Source organism: Myxine glutinosa, chromosome 13 (assembly GCF_964187855.1).
Source record: "Myxine glutinosa chromosome 13, kmMyxGlut1.1, whole genome shotgun sequence".
NCBI lineage: Eukaryota > Metazoa > Chordata > Myxini > Myxiniformes > Myxinidae > Myxine > Myxine glutinosa.
This window is the reverse complement of record NC_136273.1, coordinates 105,597,367-105,616,068: the sequence shown is the minus strand read 5'-3', so window position 1 is coordinate 105,616,068 and position 18,702 is coordinate 105,597,367. Positions and strand designations below refer to the sequence as shown.

Genomic DNA, 18,702 nt, shown 5'->3' with positions numbered 1-18,702 from the left:
CTACTGACGTGCGTCGGTGGGTGCCCGTGGCATGCCGTTGGCACCGGGGCGAACCTCTGGGCGGTCTCTTGCAGAGCGGAGCGCTGCTGTGCCGCGGACCATGGTGCCGTGGAGTCGGGGAGGAACTCGCCCGGCACCCGCAGCGGTTGCCCGAAGACCAACTCCGCTGCGGATGCGCGCAGGTCCTCCTTGGGCGCCGTCCGGAGGCCCAGCAGGACCCAGGGGAGCCTGTCGACCCAGCCGCCGTCGCGGAGGGTGGCCCAGAGCGCGGCCTTCAATGAGCGGTGAAATCGCTCACACAGGCCGTTAGCCTGGGGGTGGTAGGCCGTGGTTCGGTGCAGCCGGACCCCGAGCCCCTGCGCAACCGCCCCCCAGAGCTCCGAGGTGAACTGGGGGCCGCGGTCGGATGAGATGTCTGAGGGGGCGCCGAAGCGGGCGACCCAGGTGGCGATGAAAGCCTGCGCGACATCGGCCGCCGTTGTCGACGCCAAGGGCACGGCCTCCGGCCACCGGGTGGTGCGGTCCACCATGGTGAGGACGTGGGTGAAACCCCGCGAGGGGGGCAGAGGTCCCACCAGGTCCACGTGGACGTGGTCAAACCGGCGTTCCGGCACCGTGAACGGGGCCAACGGGGCCTGGGTGTGCCGGTGCACCTTGGCGCGCTGGCACGCGAGGCATGTCCTGGCCCAGCCACGGACGGCCTTCCGGAGGCCATGCCAGACGAACTTGTCGGCGATCAGCCTTTGGGAGGCCCTCGCGCCCGGGTGGGACAGGCCGTGGATGGCGTCAAACACCTGGCGCTGCCAGCCCGCGGGCACAATGGGGCGAGGACGCCCGAGGGAGACGTCGCACAAGAGGGCCGCGCCCGCGCCGTCGAACGGCACCTCGGTGACGCGGAGGCCCGTGACGGCGGTCCGCAAGGCCTGGACGTCGGGGTCAGCGGCCTGGTCCGCTGCCATCCGGGCATAGTCGATGCCGAGGTGGACTGCGTGGGCGACGGCCCGGGAAAGGCAATCCGCCACCGGGTTGTCCTTCCCCGCGACGTGCTGGATGTCCGTCGTGTACTCGGACACGGCCGAGAGGTGACGCTGCTGCCGGGCCGACCACGGCTCGGTGACCTTGCCCATCGCGAAGATCAGCGGCTTGTGGTCGACGAAGGCAGTGAACGCCCGGCCCTCGAGCAGATGGCGGAAGTGCCTGACCGCCAAGTGAAGTCCGAGCAACTCGCGGTCGAAGGTACTGTAACGGCGTTCGGGCGGGCGAAGCTGCCGGCTAAAGAACGCCAGCGGTTGCCAAGCTCCACGCACCCATTGCTCGTGCACCGCGCCCACCGCGTAGTCCGAGGCATCGGTGGTGAGGGCGATCGGTGCATCGGGCGCCGGGTGCGCGAGCATGGTGGCGTTAGCCAAGGCGAGCTTCGCGCCCGTGAACGCCGTGTCCATCTGCTCGGTCCAGGTAACGTCGCCTTTGCCCGGCTTACCTCGGAGAGCTTCGTGCAGGGGGCGCAGGAGCTGGGCGATACGGGGCAGGAACCGATGGTAAAAGTTCACCATGCCCAGGAACTCCTGCAGCCCTCTGATCGTGCGGGGGCGCGGAAACCCCTTCACCGCCTCCACCTTGGCCGGCAGGGGGACGGCTCCGTGCCTGGTGACACGGTGCCCCAGAAAATCGATTGTGGCGGCGCCGAACCGGCACTTTGCGGGGTTCACAATCAGGCCATGCTGGCCCAGGCGTTCGAAGAGCGTGCGGAGGTGGCGTAGGTGCTCTTCGCGGGACGCGCTGGCGACGAGGATATCGTCCAGGTAGACGTAGACAAAATCCAAGTCACGCAGGACGCTGTCCATCAGTCGCTGGAACGCCTGAGCCGCATTCTTCAGACCGAAGGGCATGCGCAGGAACTCGAAGAGTCCGAATGGCGTGATGACCGCCGTCTTCGGGACGTCCTCCGGCCTGACGGGGACCTGATGGTAGCCGCGTATGAGGTCCACCTTCGAGAAGAAGGACCTGCCCGCCAAACGGGCGGAAAAGTCCTGAATGTGGGGGACGGGGTAGCGGTCGGGAGTCGTGGCGTCATTGAGACGGCGATAGTCCCCGCACGGTCGCCATCCCCCGCCGGGCTTCGGCACGATGTGCAGCGGCGACGCCCAAGCGCTCTCTGAGCGCCGAACGATGCCGAGTCGCTCCAGGGTAGCGAACTCCGCTTTTGCCACCGCCAGCTTCGTCGGCTCGAGGCGGCGTGCCCGGGCGTAGACCGGTGGCCCGACGGTGGGGATGTGATGGGCCACCCCGTGCTTGACGGCCCCCGCCGAGAAGGTGGGCCGCGTGAGGGCCGGGAAGCCGGCGAGGAGGCGGGTGAATGCGTCCGCTGCCGGAAGCGTACAGACCAACGTGGCCGGAACCGAATCGTTCGGCAAGCCGCTTGGCAAGCCGCTCGTTGAGCTGGGCAACGCACATGCGAGCGAGCTGAACGTCTCGGCCTGGACAAGCCGTCTGCGCTTGACGTCGACCAGGAGCCCATTAGCGCACAGGAAGTCCGCGCCAAGCAGTGCCATGGGCACGTCGGCGGTGACGAACGTCCATCGGAAAACCTGCCCTCCAAACCGCAGAGAGAGGCAGCGTTTTCCGTACGTACGGATGGGCGTCCCGTTCGCGGCAAGCAGCGCGGGGCCCCCACCCGCGGCGTGCTTGTCTGACGTGCCGGCGTGAATGACACTCACCTGTGCTCCCGTGTCGCACAGGTAACGGCGCCCGGAGAAGGTGTCCGTTATGAACAGCAGGCTGCTCGAACGGCCGGCGCTCATCGCCACAATTGAGCGCCGGCCCGGGCGTTTCCCGACCCGTTGAAGGAGCACGGCGGATGACACCGCCGAGCTTCGTGGCCGAACTTGGCGTGGAACCAGCACCAGGTGGTGGAGCTGGAGGAGCGCGGCTGGCTCCGCCAGGCCGGTGGAGTCGACGGGTTTCCCCGCGGTGGCGGTTTTCGCCGCGGCGGTGGGCGGGGCGTGGCGGCGTTCACGAGGTGCGTATCAGCATGCTGCTGAAACTCAGCGTGCTGTAGAAGATGATGCTGTGGAACAGCAGCGTCGAAGGCCGTGACGGCCACGCCAACGCTCGCCCGCGTGTCCGAAGCGGCGAAGTACTTGTCCGCCTCGGCCGCCAATGCTCGGGGTTCCGTTAGCCCGGTCCCGGCCAACGCGAGGCGAACCTGCGCTGGGAGTTGGCGACGGAAAAGCGCCCGGAATAGCGAACCGGGGGCTTCGTCGCCTAACAGTGACAGCATATGGTCCATTCGGACCGACGGGCGCGTCTCACCGAGCTCGGGGAGATCCAGGAGGCGGTCGGCCCGTGCGTCGTCCGTGAGGCTGAACGTGGCTAGGAGTAGCCGCTTGAGTGCCTCGTACTTGTGGCCGTCCGGTGGGTGGCGAAGGACGGACACAACTCGAGCGGCCGTGCCGGGCCCGAGGGAGGCGACGACGTGGCAGTAGCGCGTGTCATCGCCGGTGAGGTGCCGAAGCTGAAATTGGGCTTCGGCCTGGACGAACCAGACTTCGGCCTGAGCCTCCCAAAATTCCGGAAGTTTGACGAAGGCGGCCATGGCGATGGCGTCGCGTGTGGAAGGATCGCTCCGGCAGATCCAACGTCGAGGGTCACCAGTAAAGCGCGGCGTTACGCGCGCTGCTTGTGAGCAAGGAGGAAGCGGACAAGCGGTAACATATAAACGTCTTTATTGTAAGACTACACTGTAACACTGTGCTCCTCCGGGCTGGTCGCCCGGGGTATATCATGAGGCCACGCCTACCCCTCGGGCGTGGCCACCGCCCACTTGGTGCGTGGAATGATGTCACCACGCCAGTGGGCTTTTGTGTCCGCCACAATATAATCATAATATAGTTGATAACATATCATTGTATAGTTGATAACATATAATCATAATATAATTAATAACATATAATCATAATATAGTTGATAACATATCATCGTATAGTTGATAACATATCATCGTATAGTTGATAACATATAATCATAATACAATTAATAACATACTAGGGCATGCCCGTACTATATCTATATCTAAAATTATATCCCCCCCCTCTATTTACATGAAATGGTTTGGTCCAAAGCGAACGGCTTGCGAGTGGTGACAATCCCCCCCCCTCTATTTACATGCAATGGTTTGGTCCAAAGCGAACGGCTTCCGGAGTTTGGTAAAGAAATCGCCATCGCGTGAACAAACGCGCAGGAAAGCGAATGAATCGCAAATTCGTTTTTATTAGTTGTAAAACATAGTTTAACGCCAACATAGTTTGCAAACGTGAAATAAATGAATACGCTCTCAAATGTGCCATCCGAGGCAGAGTGTGCCCGCCACGTTCGGCACACGCGATCGTTCGCTGCTCTCTGATTGGTTGAATCGTTTTTTGGACATAGCTCGGTAAGTAATTGTCCGATTAATATGAAACCTTGAAAAGGCACATCCTCGGGTCCCCAGCAATATACCTGGCAAGTTTCAAGTATATCGGACCGGTAGTTGTCGAGAAACAGCGGTCACAGACAAACAAACAAACGTACAGACGTACAGACAGACAGACAGAGATTACTGGAATTATAGATAGATAATCATAATATAGTTTTTTTTTTTTTTTGTTTTTTTTGTATACTGAATCGAGGCTCGTGAAAGAGCTAACATTTACTTCACAAACAAATCAACCAGACAAACAAAATATATAAAAAGAGGGAGCGGAAGACAAGATGGGGAGAGAAGGGGAAGCAAACAAACACAACATTTGAGAGCAGGGAGATGTGTGGAAGGGAGAGGGCTTGGGGGGAGGAGGCATAGGAAGGGGGGGGGAGGGAGGGAGAAGTATAAAACACAAGGACACCAAGGACTTCCAGGACAGAAGTTGGTATTTCAAAAAAGTGGAATTGGGGTGAAATTAGCGGGGGTAGAAAAGATCAAGGTTTTGGATTGGGGAAGCTAAGAGATGGTGGTGAACAGCTGTTTTAAAGACCTGGAGGGTGGAGTGGGATTGAAGAGAGTGAGGGAGTTTGTTCCAGAGGCGGGAGAAAAGAGGAATGAAGGAGTGAAGGTGAGCAGAGAGTCTTGATTTTGGCAGTTTGACCATAAGAGGGTTGCAGGCAGATCTTGTGCGACCTGTAGGAATATTTGCGGGACAGAGCCCAGAGAGAGCTGGGGGGGCAAGGCCAGAGAGGAGTCGGTAGAAGACGGAAAGACCACCAACCTGCCTGCGGTGAGTGAGTGACAGGCCCTTGGAGTTAGCTTCATCGCGGGAGATTCCAATGATTCTGAATGCTTTGGTTTCAACAGCGTGAAGACGAGCTAGGTGTGAGGCAGGAGCACCAGCCCAGAGGGGAGAGCAGTATTCCATTGAGCTGCGGATGAAAGCCTTGTATGTGGTGAGGAGCTCAGGTGTGCCAAGGAAGGACTTCGCACGACGGAGGATGCCCAGTCGGCGACTGGCTTTGGAGGCCAGATTTGATATGTGGTTTTCCCAGGAAAGATCATGGCAGATAGTGAGACCCAAAAGCTTGAGTGACAGAACTTCTTGGAGAGGATTATTCAGAAAGTGGATGGCAGGGTTGTCCAGTCGGTCTTTTCGGAGAGACATCGTAAGAGTGTGAGATTTGTCAGGATTGAAAGACATGTTCCACTTGTTTTCCCAGTCTGTGATTTTGTCCAGGTCTGCAGAGAGTGAGGAGGCTGCAGACTGCCGATCTGAGGGATGAAGAATGGAGCGACAGAGAGTAGAGTCATCAGCAAAGAGATACAGAGGATTTTCAAGAGAGTCAGAGAGATCATTGATGAAGACCAGAAAAAGCACAGGGCCCAGAACACTGCCTTGTGGAACTCCAGCCTGAACAGGAAGAGGAGATGAGAGAAACCCATTCAGGGCCACACGTTGACTACGACTAGAGAGGAAGTCCGCCAGCCACGCGTGGAGATTTCCATGGATACCAAAAGAGGAGAGTTTGGTGAGCAGAGCGGGGTGCCAGACCGTATCGGAGGCACGTGATATGTCAAGGGAGACTGCTCTAATTTCCTGTTTGGCATTGAGGACCTCCATCCATTGTTGAGAAAGCAGAAGCAGCATGTCCAGAGTAGAGTGTCCAGGTCTGAAACCAAATTGATGATCAGAGATCAAGCCATTGGAGAAGAGGAAAGATTTCATATCTGAAGCAATGATGGATTCCATGACTTTGCTGATAATTGGGAGAAGGCTGATTGGTCTGTAGTTGCTGGGATCTGTTTTTGCACCTTTTTGTGCAAAGCGGTGATGTTGGCAGATTTCCAAGCAGATGGAAGATGACCTTGAGCAAAAGAGAGGGTGAAGAGAACAGAGAGAGGGAGTGAAAGAGCGGAAGAACAGGATTTTAGGACCCGTGGGCTGATGCCGACAGGTCCAGTTGCAGAATCCGAGTCGAGGGCTGATGAGGGTAGTTGATGACGAGGGTAGTAGTCGAGGGTTGAATCCGAGTCGAGGGTAGTTGATAACATGTCATCGTATAGTTGATAACATATCATCGTATAGTTGACAACATATAATCATAATATAGTTGATAACATATCATCGTATAGTTGATAACATATAATCATAATATAATTAATAACATATAATCATAATATAGTTGATAACATATGTTACAGATTCGGCCCTAATTATGGTTGTTATTGTTATCATTGTTGGCTCTAGATAGTATGCTTATTGTGGCTTAAGGGAAAGGGTTATTGTGGTTAAAAGGTTTTAAAGCACTCCTGGTAAAATGTGGCCGGAAATCGGATCGTGACCCGGAAGAAAAGTGAGCGAAGAAGAAGAGGCGTGGGGAGATCGTGAAAAGACGTTCTTGTGGAAGCTCCGGACCGAGCGGTCGAGCGTACAGTGCGAGTGAACTTTGCGTCCTTGAAAGGAAGTTCGTGCGATAGGTGATATCGCCAGAGTGCTGTGGAGCCTGGGTAGTCAGGTTTGAGGTTCCGGAGTATCCTTGCCTCAAAGCCCCGGCTCGAGTGAAAGCCGTCCGCCATTTCGCCACGTGCGCTACCTTCAGTGAAAAGATTTTTGTCGCGTCGGCCAGGCATTATTCCCCGGTGGGTTGCCGGGGACGGCTGTGCAAGAAAGTGGGTTTTGAGGATTATAAGGAGACTCGCTGATTGAACCGCAAACGTGTACGTCGGAGCGCGTCTTTGGGAGGTTTCCCATTCCACCGCTATTGTGCTGGGTGTTGGACCACATGACCTATGGGTTGCTTCGATCGACCACGCCTCAATTGATTGTGATCGGACATTGATCCAACGATCGCTGGAGCGAATCGACTTCGCCTTGGAGGGGTACAGAGACATTGGGGGAGTGCTATGAGTTTGGGTTAAAGGACAAGATAAGGTGGTACCATCTTAAAATAGTGATTGTCGGGCGAATTGCTAGTATGATTTGTATCGTGATTCTGGTGTGATTTATAATATATTGTTACAGACGCGGTTGTGGATGTTGGTTTACCGAGCGGTTTGGTATGACCGCGTCTGCACAGTTTACCCGATTATACTCGAACGTTGGCCGAGTCGCGCTACGCTAAATCAATTGAGGAAAGGACACAACGGCTGGGTTAAATGACACGACACCAGGGGTACAGTTCTCAAGACCTCCGGAGGAGGTTATAATATTTCGGAACGTTGAGATTACAGGGATGAGAGGTACAGCATAGGAAGGTAGGCACTTAATCACGGTCTTATAGTAACCCCGACAGACCACAGATAAACAGGACAAAACTGACTCACACAGGGATTGATGGCAAGGAAGGGCAGGTAGTCGGTGGACAGCACAAGGTGCACCTTGTGCTCAGGGACAGGATAGCGCGGCCCAAAAGATGCAGGGAGGTCTCTCAGCGCTCGGAGGTGGCGTCTGGTTCTCTTCACTTCAAGCTCGGGGCGCATCTGACGTCACGTCCGGTAAGTCGCTGCGTATATCCGGCGGGGAGTGACACGCCCTCGGCTCGTTAGCTCCGCCCCAGATGGAATCGGCCCGTTGCTTCTTATTGGGTGCGGGGGGTTAACGGGCTCCGCCCTTGACGAGGGGCCGACAGTCAGCCCCTTCGTGGTAACCCCGTCGGCGCACATGGGCAATGGCGGCTAACCGAGCCGGAGTGAGGACGCACACTCCCCGCGCGCTGTTGTTGTAGTTGTTGTTGTTGTTGTTTCATGGGGAAGATGGGAGGAGGTATGGGGAGGTCCTAAACTCACTACTGGTGCCATACAATCACATTCTGGTGCAACGAAGAGTCAGAATTAATGGAAACGAGTCCTTAACTGACATAGACTAAGAATAACTAGCAAGATGTCCTATAGTTGTCTACGTGAGATGCGGTGAACCTGGGCACGACATTTAATGGGGGAAAAAGGGGAAGGTCGGTTCTACAGAGTGTTGTTTACAGACAATGGGACTAGGGAATGGGGGATTGGGGATAGTTGGGGAGTATTGGGGAAATAGGGGAATATTTACAAGCGGATATGGAGGCCAAATCCCATATCCGCAACATTGCACCCTTCTCTACCCTCGGGGCGTCCCGACCCGATAAATTTTTACCTACTTTAGTGTGGCACTCAGATGTAGTTCCCTCTACTATTAACTCTACCCTGAGTGCGACAGTTTTACAGATATTCACAAATGAGTAAATATGTCCCCCTGCGACGTTGCACCCTTCTCCTCACAGAAACACACCCACAGGATAACCGAATCGCGGAAAGAATTCGCAAACTAAACATACAGCCGGTAGGGAGCATTATTTACAAGACAACGCTGATATTTACACTACGATCCAGGACCTGTTTTTGGAGGAACACATGCAGATGTTATGCATAGAGAGAGCACGCATGCCAGCATCGATACACCAACCCACGAGTGCTCTGTGGCCTTACGGCCTTTAATAATGTGCAGAGCACCCCTTCCAAGCACCAAAAGCACCACCCCATTCACAGTCAGCACCATCCGGTGCACCAATAAAGTGTTCAACAATCACCGGTGGTGTCGCAGCCGGCCGATGTTCTGCCGCTGGTCTTGCCTTCATGTGGTGCACTTGGCCTTCTTGCTTCCTTCAAAAATAAAGAAAGGCGCCAACCGCGTCCATTTCTAGATTGTGGCCGTCTGGTGGCCAACTATTAGTGGTTCACCTGTATGGCATAGGTGCCACGTTGACCCATAGGTCCATCAACGGGTGGTGCTTGCCCGCAAAAGAACTGCGGTCCATGGTGGGCGGCCACAAACATTGCGGTCCATATGGTGTATCGATCCCGGCAGCAAGCAGCGAAAGTGCAGGCCCACAACTGCGGAGCCAGCACCTCTCTCTCCTCTCTCTCTGCCCCAAAGCCAGATCCTCGGAGGTGGGAGACAAAAGAAGAAGACAAGTGAGTAAGGTGGTAAGGGCGCAAAAGTGCACGCAACATTAGGTAATGCACACTAGGGGCACATGGGAACCAGGTGAGACAGGTACGTTCCTACCGTACGCCCCCCCCCCCCCCCCACCAGGTAACCTACATTGCCCCTCCCTTACCCCTTACTGTATCCACAAAACACAACACTACCCATAAACATCTATTTTACAAATCAACAAATGTCCCTACTGTCTTCCCCGTTCCTCCCATAAACCAAATTCGTCTTCTCTCCCTCCTAACCAATCAAATTTGCCATTTTCAACTCTCATCAAAATTTGCCATCTCCAACTCAACATCATAATTTGCCATCACCAATTCATCATCAGTCCCTCCTAGGGAGGGAGAGATGGAATCACCCCAATGTCTCATCCACGTCGTGATGCGTCTCACAAATCCAACAGCAATTCTTACTTCCTGCAACACAAAACAAAGAAAACACAGGTGTGGAGTCATCATCACCACAGGTAAGTGGCTGCGTATGGTGCGACAGGTTCATCAATCCTAACTATTTCCTAAATGACTTTAACAACTTTACATTACCCGGGGTCTTTCTCCTGCCAAACCATTGGCCCTCTTACACTATGGGTTCTAAAAACCAATTCCCATTGACCAAACTGTGGTGCTTTTCAATTTGGGGTCTCACTCCCCCGATTCATCTCCCGGTGCCCTCGCACAATTTCTGGGCTGTGGCGTGTACCTCTCCCAGCGGGTCTACCCACCTGCACACCTCCACCACTGCAGTTGCCTCCGAGCTTACCTGCTCCTTACCCTAACCTAACTACCTGGGGAAGGCCCTCTGGCGCTCTCCCCACTCGGTGCCCTCTCTGGCACAGGGCTACCCGGGTCCGTCCTCCGGATCCTCGGGCCCCACTGACACTAACGGCTCCCAGAGCCCACCTGCGGCCTCACCTGGCCGACATCCTCACAGTGGTGGAGTGCCCAACCAACTACACACACTAACAGGCCACACGCCCAGCCATTTCCACAACACTAATGCACCCATCCACAATACCATTCTGCAACCGCACCACAAATGCCAATATCCAACCACAATTTACCTATACCCTCTACCTAACACTTACACTACCCGCCCCGGGTACTCGTGAAAGGGGTCCACTCTTCCCCCATCCACACCTTCGCACCATGCACACCACTCCGTACCACTTACTCCAACTCTCTCCACACCACTCATTCTCTGCTCCATATATTCCACACACCTGCACTTGCACACCTGTGCTCTCACACCTGGTGCCACCTGCACCCTTCTCTCCCCAAGCGCATTCGCGCTGATCCACAACACTCACTACTCATACACTGCTCCACACTGCTCCACACACCTGTTCAGTTGCACACCTGTGCAATCACACCTGTTCAATTCTCACACACACGGCATCATCTCAGCTAACTACTCCCTTCTGAAACTTGCGCTTCCCAGTCGTCCCTTTAAACTATTGCGCTCCCACGTCATTATCATCCACACTAATCTACCTGCGTCCCCACTACAGGTATCAGTCACTAACTAAACTTAACGTCACCTAATGTCATCTTCGCTAGATCCCTATCAATATCCTAACCCACCCGGGCTAGTTTTCACTGCCATACACCCCATAAGCTATTGCTCCTTTGCCCCACATGGGAAGGATGGTGGATTGGCCATCCCACCACATCGGGCATCTCCCACTACCAATTTTGCACATCAAATTTCAACAAATCAAAAATTTGCCAATCACTACTCATCATCTGCCAATCATTACTGCCAATCCTTTGCCAATCATCAAATTTTGTTTTTCTCTAATTTTGGGGCCAAAACACTATCCTCGTCATTACAGTCTACTTACTACTGCCTCTCGGTGCGCCAATTCCTGTCCAAAGCCCGGCTTCGTAAAGCCAAGCCATGAATGCGGGTTGTTTGGTGCCAGCGGCTGGATACGTCCCGCATTCGGTGCAGGGAAGGAGGTTTACCCGGGCCGAGATCCCACGCACCATCTCGGCACGGAGCCATCCCATGGCTCGATCTCGACCTGCCGGAATGCCTCAACAAAAAGTGGTCGCCATGACGACCCTTCCTATCCAGCCGCCCGCTCCGCCTAGTGGAGCACGGACGCGGCCGTTCAAAGCGAGGCCCAGCACGCACCGAGGGCCCGATTCGGCTAAAAGTCGCTCTAACCTCTAACCCGGTTACCTTCGATGCCTCACCTGCATGCTTACACCCCGCAGCCCGTTCCTTGCTCACACATCCAGCCGTTTCCATGCTCCTCGTACCTTTCCTTACACACCTCGGTACACTCATTCCACTCCCAGCCTTGGTCACACACCTGACCACCGAACACCTTGGCACACATTCGTCGCTCGCACACCTCACCAACACACCTCTTCGCGCCCCTTCCTCGGTCACCTCCTCTGTGACAATCACAGGTGTGCTCTCATTCGCACACCCAACCACGTGCCTCACTACCAATTCCAGCGTGCATTCCCACTCACGCTCTACCATTCCAGGTGTGCTTCCTTTCTCACCTGTCACAACCAACTCACGCTCCGTGCCACTCTCACTACTCTCACCACCACTCTTGACAACGCACTCACCCTTACTCTTGACAGCGCACTCTTTCCCCATGCACCTGTCCGTTACACACCTTTCTCGCGCACACTCTCCCGTTACACCCTCTGTAACACTCACCACAGGTGTGCATTCTTCCTTACTTTTGACAGCGCACTCTTCCCCCATGCACCTGTCCGTCACACATCTTTCTCGCACACACTCTCCCGTCACACCCTCTGTAACACTTACCACACCGCGCTTCCATGTGCTCCCTCGCACACGCGCTACGACCGACTCACTCTCGCCAGCACCCTCACTCCTTGGCACGCACTTTTTCCTCACACACCCCAGAGTCGGACTTTCTCGCACACCTCCTTTTTCGCACACCAGACCTGTCGCACACTTCACCAACGGCCTCTCACGAACACCCGGGTCCATCTCGACCCCCAAGCTTATTAAATCCCCTGGCGCATCATACGCACGACCATATTGGTCACCACTTACACCGGGTCCTCTTCCTCTTCGCTTCTCCTCCATCACCTGCGAATCCCTCATCCGGTTAATGAGCACATCATCACGATCCAAACACAGACTTTGGACCAATTCTTTTATCTCCTCCTTTATCTCTTTCTTATCCTCTCTCCGTCGCTTCTTAATTTCGCTCACCCCTTCTTCCACTTCTTCTAATTTCTGCTTCACCTCTTTTATGTCCCGGTACGTCTCCTCAAGCTCATCCTCTAAGGCTACCTTGACCGTTTCCATGTGCGTCCTCACCTGCCGGTCCGTCGTCTCCATTACCTCTATCACCTCGTCCAACCTCGTTGTCAGTCCCTCACGTACCATCTGACATTCCCTCTTCGTCGCTATCACGTCGTCTTTTAGTTCTTTCTGTGTCACCTTTAACCCTCCTAATACCGCAGTGTTCCTTTGAACCTGCTCCGTTAGTCCTTTTTGTCCCTCCGTCAGCTGTTCCACCTCCTGCGTCAGGTCCTCTATGCCCCCTTGCAATTTTACAGTCCCCTTTCTCACCTCCTTCTCCATGTGCTCCTTACAGTGCCTCACCTCCTCGCGCACTCCTCCGACCTCCTCACTCACTCCTCTCCTGATCTCCTCTCCCATCACTTGCATCTCCTGCCCAGATGCCATCCTCATCTGCTCCATTTCCTCCCTGTGAGCATCCAGTTTGGTTTCTACCCCCATTCTGACCCCCTCTATCTGCTGCCCCATTTGTTTAACTTCCCTTTCCGCTTGGTCCCTCATGTCCCTCAATTTGCCTTCCATCCTGTTTTCTAACCCCTCTAACCCCTTTTTCATCCCTTCCATTTGATTCTCTTGAGCGGCCATTCTGTTTTCTACCCCCATTAACCCATTTTTCACCTCTTTTATCCCGTTGTCTAACCCCTCAAATTTGTCGTCTAACTTCCCAAATTTCTTGTCTAATCCCTTAAAATTATTGTCTAACCCCTCACCGGTACCCCTCGCTTCGTCCCTCATTACCCCCATTTGGTTTCCCATTACCCCCAATTGGCCCTCCAATCGCTCACTCTGAGCATCCATCCGGTTCCCCCATTACCCCCATCATTCTGCTTTCCATTTCTTCGCTATTCTTGTCCATAAGGGCCTTCATTTGTCGAAAAAAAAGGTTCAAATCTACCAGCGGCGCTACTACGGTCGCGGGCGTGTACGCCGTGGCCACCTCGTGCGCGACGACGCTATTTTGCGACCCTGCCACCCTCACTGCTTCGCTCTCCTTATGTCCCTCATTTTGGTCCTGGATCGACCCTGCCTCACTCTCTTCTACCGGAACCCAGCCGTCTTGGTCTGCCATAGCGCGACTTTCAAAATTCGGGTTTTTATTTTTTTTGTAAAACACAATTACATTTCGTTGTTATAATTTCGAGCGCGTGAAACGCGCTCCGGATCGAATCCCACTTCCCGACACCAAAATGTTACCCTAATGGTACAATTGGTGTTCCAAAATTTGGGCCTAACTGAATTTAGTCCCAGGTCCGAATCCAACTCCTCGACACCAAATGTTACAGACGCGGTTGTGGATGTTGGTTTACCGAGCGGTTTGGTATGACCGCGTCTGCACAGTTTACCCGATTATACTCGAACGTTGGCCGAGTCGCGCTACGCTAAATCAATTGAGGAAAGGACACAACGGCTGGGTTAAATGACACGACACCAGGGGTACAGTTCTCAAGACCTCCGGAGGAGGTTATAATATTTCGGAATGTTGAGATTACAGGGATGAGAGGTACAGCATAGGAAGGTAGGCACTTAATCACGGTCTTATAGTAACCCCGACAGACCACAGATAAACAGGACAAAACTGACTCACACAGGGATTGATGGCAAGGAAGGGCAGGTAGTCGGTGGACAGCACAAGGTGCACCTTGTGCTCAGGGACAGGATAGCGCGGCCCAAAAGATGCAGGGAGGTCTCTCAGCGCTCGGAGGTGGCGTCTGGTTCTCTTCACTTCAAGCTCGGGGCGCATCTGACGTCACGTCCGGTAAGTCGCTGCGTATATCCGGCGGGGAGTGACACGCCCTCGGCTCGTTAGCTCCGCCCCAGATGGAATCGGCCCGTTGCTTCTTATTGGGTGCGGGGGGTTAACGGGCTCCGCCCTTGACGAGGGGCCGACAGTCAGCCCCTTCGTGGTAACCCCGTCGGCGCACATGGGCAATGGCGGCTAACCGAGCCGGAGTGAGGACGCACACTCCCCGCGCGCTGTTGTTGTAGTTGTTGTTGTTGTTGTTTCATGGGGAAGATGGGAGGAGGTATGGGGAGCTCCTAAACTCACTACTGGTGCCATACAATCACATTCTGGTGCAACGAAGAGTCAGAATTAATGGAAACGAGTCCTTAACTGACATAGACTAAGAATAACTAGCAAGATGTCCTATAGTTGTCTACGTGAGATGCGGTGAACCTGGGCACGACATTTAATGGGGGAAAAAGGGGAAGGTCGGTTCTACAGAGTGTTGTTTACAGACAATGGGACTAGGGAATGGGGGATTGGGGATAGTTGGGGAGTATTGGGGAAATAGGGGAATATTTACAAGCGGATATGGAGGCCAAATCCCATATCCGCAACAATATTATTGTTTGCTCATAACCCTTGGTGTGGTTTCATTATTGGTTTGATTGATTTCAACCAAGGATAACATATCTTTCTGCCGGGGACCCTCTCGGGGTTCGGAGGTTTACCGAGACCAGGGGATAGGGGAGGACCCCGAAACACATACAGTCACGTGAAAAAGTAAGTACACCCCATGTAAAGTTTTGACTTTTTCAACATATGTCAACATACAGCTATTTGATCTTCATTTCAACAATATTGATAGACAAAGGTGATATAACATAACAAATATCATGAAACATTTACATTTTGTAGTCCATTGTATAATTTAAATAAACATAAATGCAAATTTCGCATGTGGAAAAAGTAAGTACACCCTTGGCTCTAATAGGTGGTATTGCCCCCTTTGGCAGAAACAATCTCAAGTAGATGTTTCTTATAACTGTCTACCAGTCTCTGACATCGACTGGGAGGAATTTTTGCCCACTCCTCCATGCAGAATTATTTCAGCTGTGCGATGTTTGAGAGGTTTCTGGCATGCACAGCTCGTTTCAAATCCCCCCACAACATCTCGATAGGATTTAGATACGGGCTTTGACTTGGCCATTCCAGAACCTTGCATTTCTTTCTTTTCAGCCATTCCTTGGTGGATTTACTGGTATGTTTAGGGTCATTGTCATGTTGCAAGGTCCACCTTCAGTTGAGCTTCAAATTTCCGACAGATGGCCTCACATTATCCTCAAGCACCCTCTGGTACAATGAAGAATTCATAGTGGATTATATGATGGTGAGCTGCCCAGGCCCTGATGCAGCAAAGCTGCCCCAAACCATAATATTTCCACCACAATGCTTTACAGTTGGTATTAGGTTCTTGTGGTCAAATGCTGTCTTTGGTTTTCGCCAAACATGTCTTCTGGTACTGTGGCCAAATAGCTCTACCTTTGACTCATCTGTCCAGAGCACGTTGTTCCAGAAGTGCTGGTCTTTGCCTAGGTGTTCATTGGCAAACTTTAGTCTTGCCCTGATGTTCTTTCTGGACAGTAAAGGTTTCCTCCTGGCACACCTCCCATGTAGATCAAATTTGTGCAGCCTCTTTCTAATGGTAGACTCATGCACTTTGACATCAACAGTGGCAAGAGCTACCTGTAGGTCCCGTGATGACATTCTGGGGTTCTTAGAGACTTCTTTCAGCATCTTGCAGTCTGCTCTTTGGCTGAACTTGCTGGGGCGGCCTGGCCTGAACAAGATGGAAGTTGTTTGGAATCTTCTCCACTTGTAGATGATCTTCCGGACAGTCGAATGATTGATTTCAAATTGTTTGGAGATCTTTTTAAATCCCTTCCCAGCCTCGTAGGCATCTATAACCTTCTTTCTGAAGGCCTCAGAGAGCTCTTTTGATCTAGGCATGGTGATGCCACACACTTCAACAACAAAGAGCAAACCAAACTAAATGTCTGAGGTTTAAATAAGACTGGTTCCTTCAAGATCCTCTCTAACGATGTTCTAATCATTTGCACATGAGCTGGTGCACATGATTCGAATTTTAGGTATTTGAAGTAGTGATAAATGTAGGGGTGTACTTACTTTTTCCACATGCGAAATTAGCATTTATGTTTATTTAAATTATACAATGGACTACAAAATGTAAATGTTTCATGATATTTGTTATATTATATAACCTTTATCTATCAATATTGTTGAAATGAAGATCAAATAGCTGTATGTTGAAATATGTTGAAAAAGTCAAAACTTTACATGGGGTGTACTTACTTTTTCACGTGACTGTATAATCATAATATAGTTAATAACATATAATCATAATATCGTCTGTTCCTGGTGATAAAAAATGCCAAGGAAACAGATTTCCGAACGGGCTTTAACTCTGAGGCATTCAGTCAAAATATTGTGGAGAATACACTTGGGGGGAAGAGACCGAAGAGCGCTTACCTTCACGGATCCCACCGGCAGTCTTCACACCTGGATAAATTAACGCGAACAATATGAAAGTAAAATGTACAAAAATACCGTATTTATTAAAGAAAATGCCAGTGACCAAGAAAGATATATATGTGTTATTGAAAATAAATAACTGAAAATAAATACGTGTTATTTGTGGGCACTTAGCTCAAATTGGCTGGTGTATCTCGTCAAGAATCGTCAAAGATCGTTTGAGGCCTTGTTGGTAAACACACGTTCGTTGGCACAAAGTAGGCCTCCCGCGTGAAGCAAACGAGGAAGCGTGCAGCTCTCTCCTCGAGCCGTGCTTGTCCTAATGATCTCTGCACGGAAACCGCAACTCTCCATCTGCAGTTCCCCTCCTCACAACCACCAGCAAGATGTCTGAACATGACCGTTCGCGATGAAGCTTCCTTGTGCGAGAGCAATAGCGACCGTTCACTATGGGGTCCAGAACAAGTAGAACCAAGAGGACATCGATGCTAAGAGAGATAAAATTTAAGATCTCGCGAGATCTTGGAGACGACGGCAGGGATTTTCGAAGCTGCACACGTTCTCCACGTTTTAAAAGTTAAGTCATTGTTCGCAATTGTATTTTGTCGAAACTGTCTTTATCTTTCGGTGTGTGAACCTATAGTGTGTCCCTTGGAAGTTTCTCGGTGTTAAGCTTTCATAAATTAATCGTTTCTGTTTGCCGCGCATGTTGCGGCCTTGCCTCAGGCTTCCCCTGTCCCCCGTCGAAGTTTGTTTCTTCCTTCGCTGTTTTTGCTAGGTTTTTAGATTTCCCTTTCTCCCCCAAACTTCCCCATACATCTACTCTTTGTCTAACGTTTTAACCCCTCCGCCCCCCCTCCCCAAAACAAACAAACAAACAAAAAAACAACAACAACATTTATTTCCCATTCTCCACGTGTGAAGTTGGCCCATCGTGTGATTCTGCCCACGTGCGCTGTCTCACCCGCCCCCATTATCTCCTTGCCTTCCACCTTTTGCCCTGTTCACGTGACTCGTGGTTGTCCCTCTGGGCTCCCTCTCCCCGTTGGTATTTTTGTGAATATTAGATTGTTCTTCACGGTTCTGTTTAAATATGTTTAAACTTTCCCCTGCAGTGTTTTATTCAGTGGTATATTACAACACGCTGTTTTTCTTCCTATTCAAAAAGCTTTTTTCAATTTCCTCTTCAACTCATTCCACTTCAAAAAAATATTCAATCTCTTGTAACTCGAAATCAATACATGCTCTAAATTCACATGCATTCCACCCCTCCTCCCTCGTTCTTAAACGGATCACTAACTTGAAAATCACAATAAACCCAAATTGTTATAAATGTTCGTCTGTCATTAATCATCCACTTTCTAAACTCCCCCCTTGTTCGTTTTTCAATGTCCGTCTTTCATTAATCATCCACTTTCTAAACTCCCCCCTTGCCCCTCCCCTCCAAATCTCTCATGCACAGTTTGCTCTCTCTCATGCACAGTTTTATCCCTTCTCGTCTTCAGTTGTCATACCCTTCCTCCCGTCCATGGTACACGGAATCTTGTGGTGAGGCTATTGCCCAGAAACAACTTGCTTTCGTCTCCTGGAAAGCAAATCCAACGGAAGGAAATCTCATTTCCTTTCACAAAGCCCGAAACAAGTGTGTGTCCACCCTCAGGAGAGCCAGGAAACAATATCTCTCCGTCCTCA

At 52.1% G+C, this 18,702-nt stretch overlaps 1 protein-coding gene across 2 annotated transcripts in view; it reads left to right on the top strand.

Moving 5' to 3' along the window:
• LOC137418319 (zinc finger protein Gfi-1b) overlaps positions 1-18,702 on the top strand; it is an 83,834-nt gene that overhangs the window by 51,112 nt on the left and 14,020 nt on the right. The gene's annotated exons all lie outside the window — the stretch shown is intronic.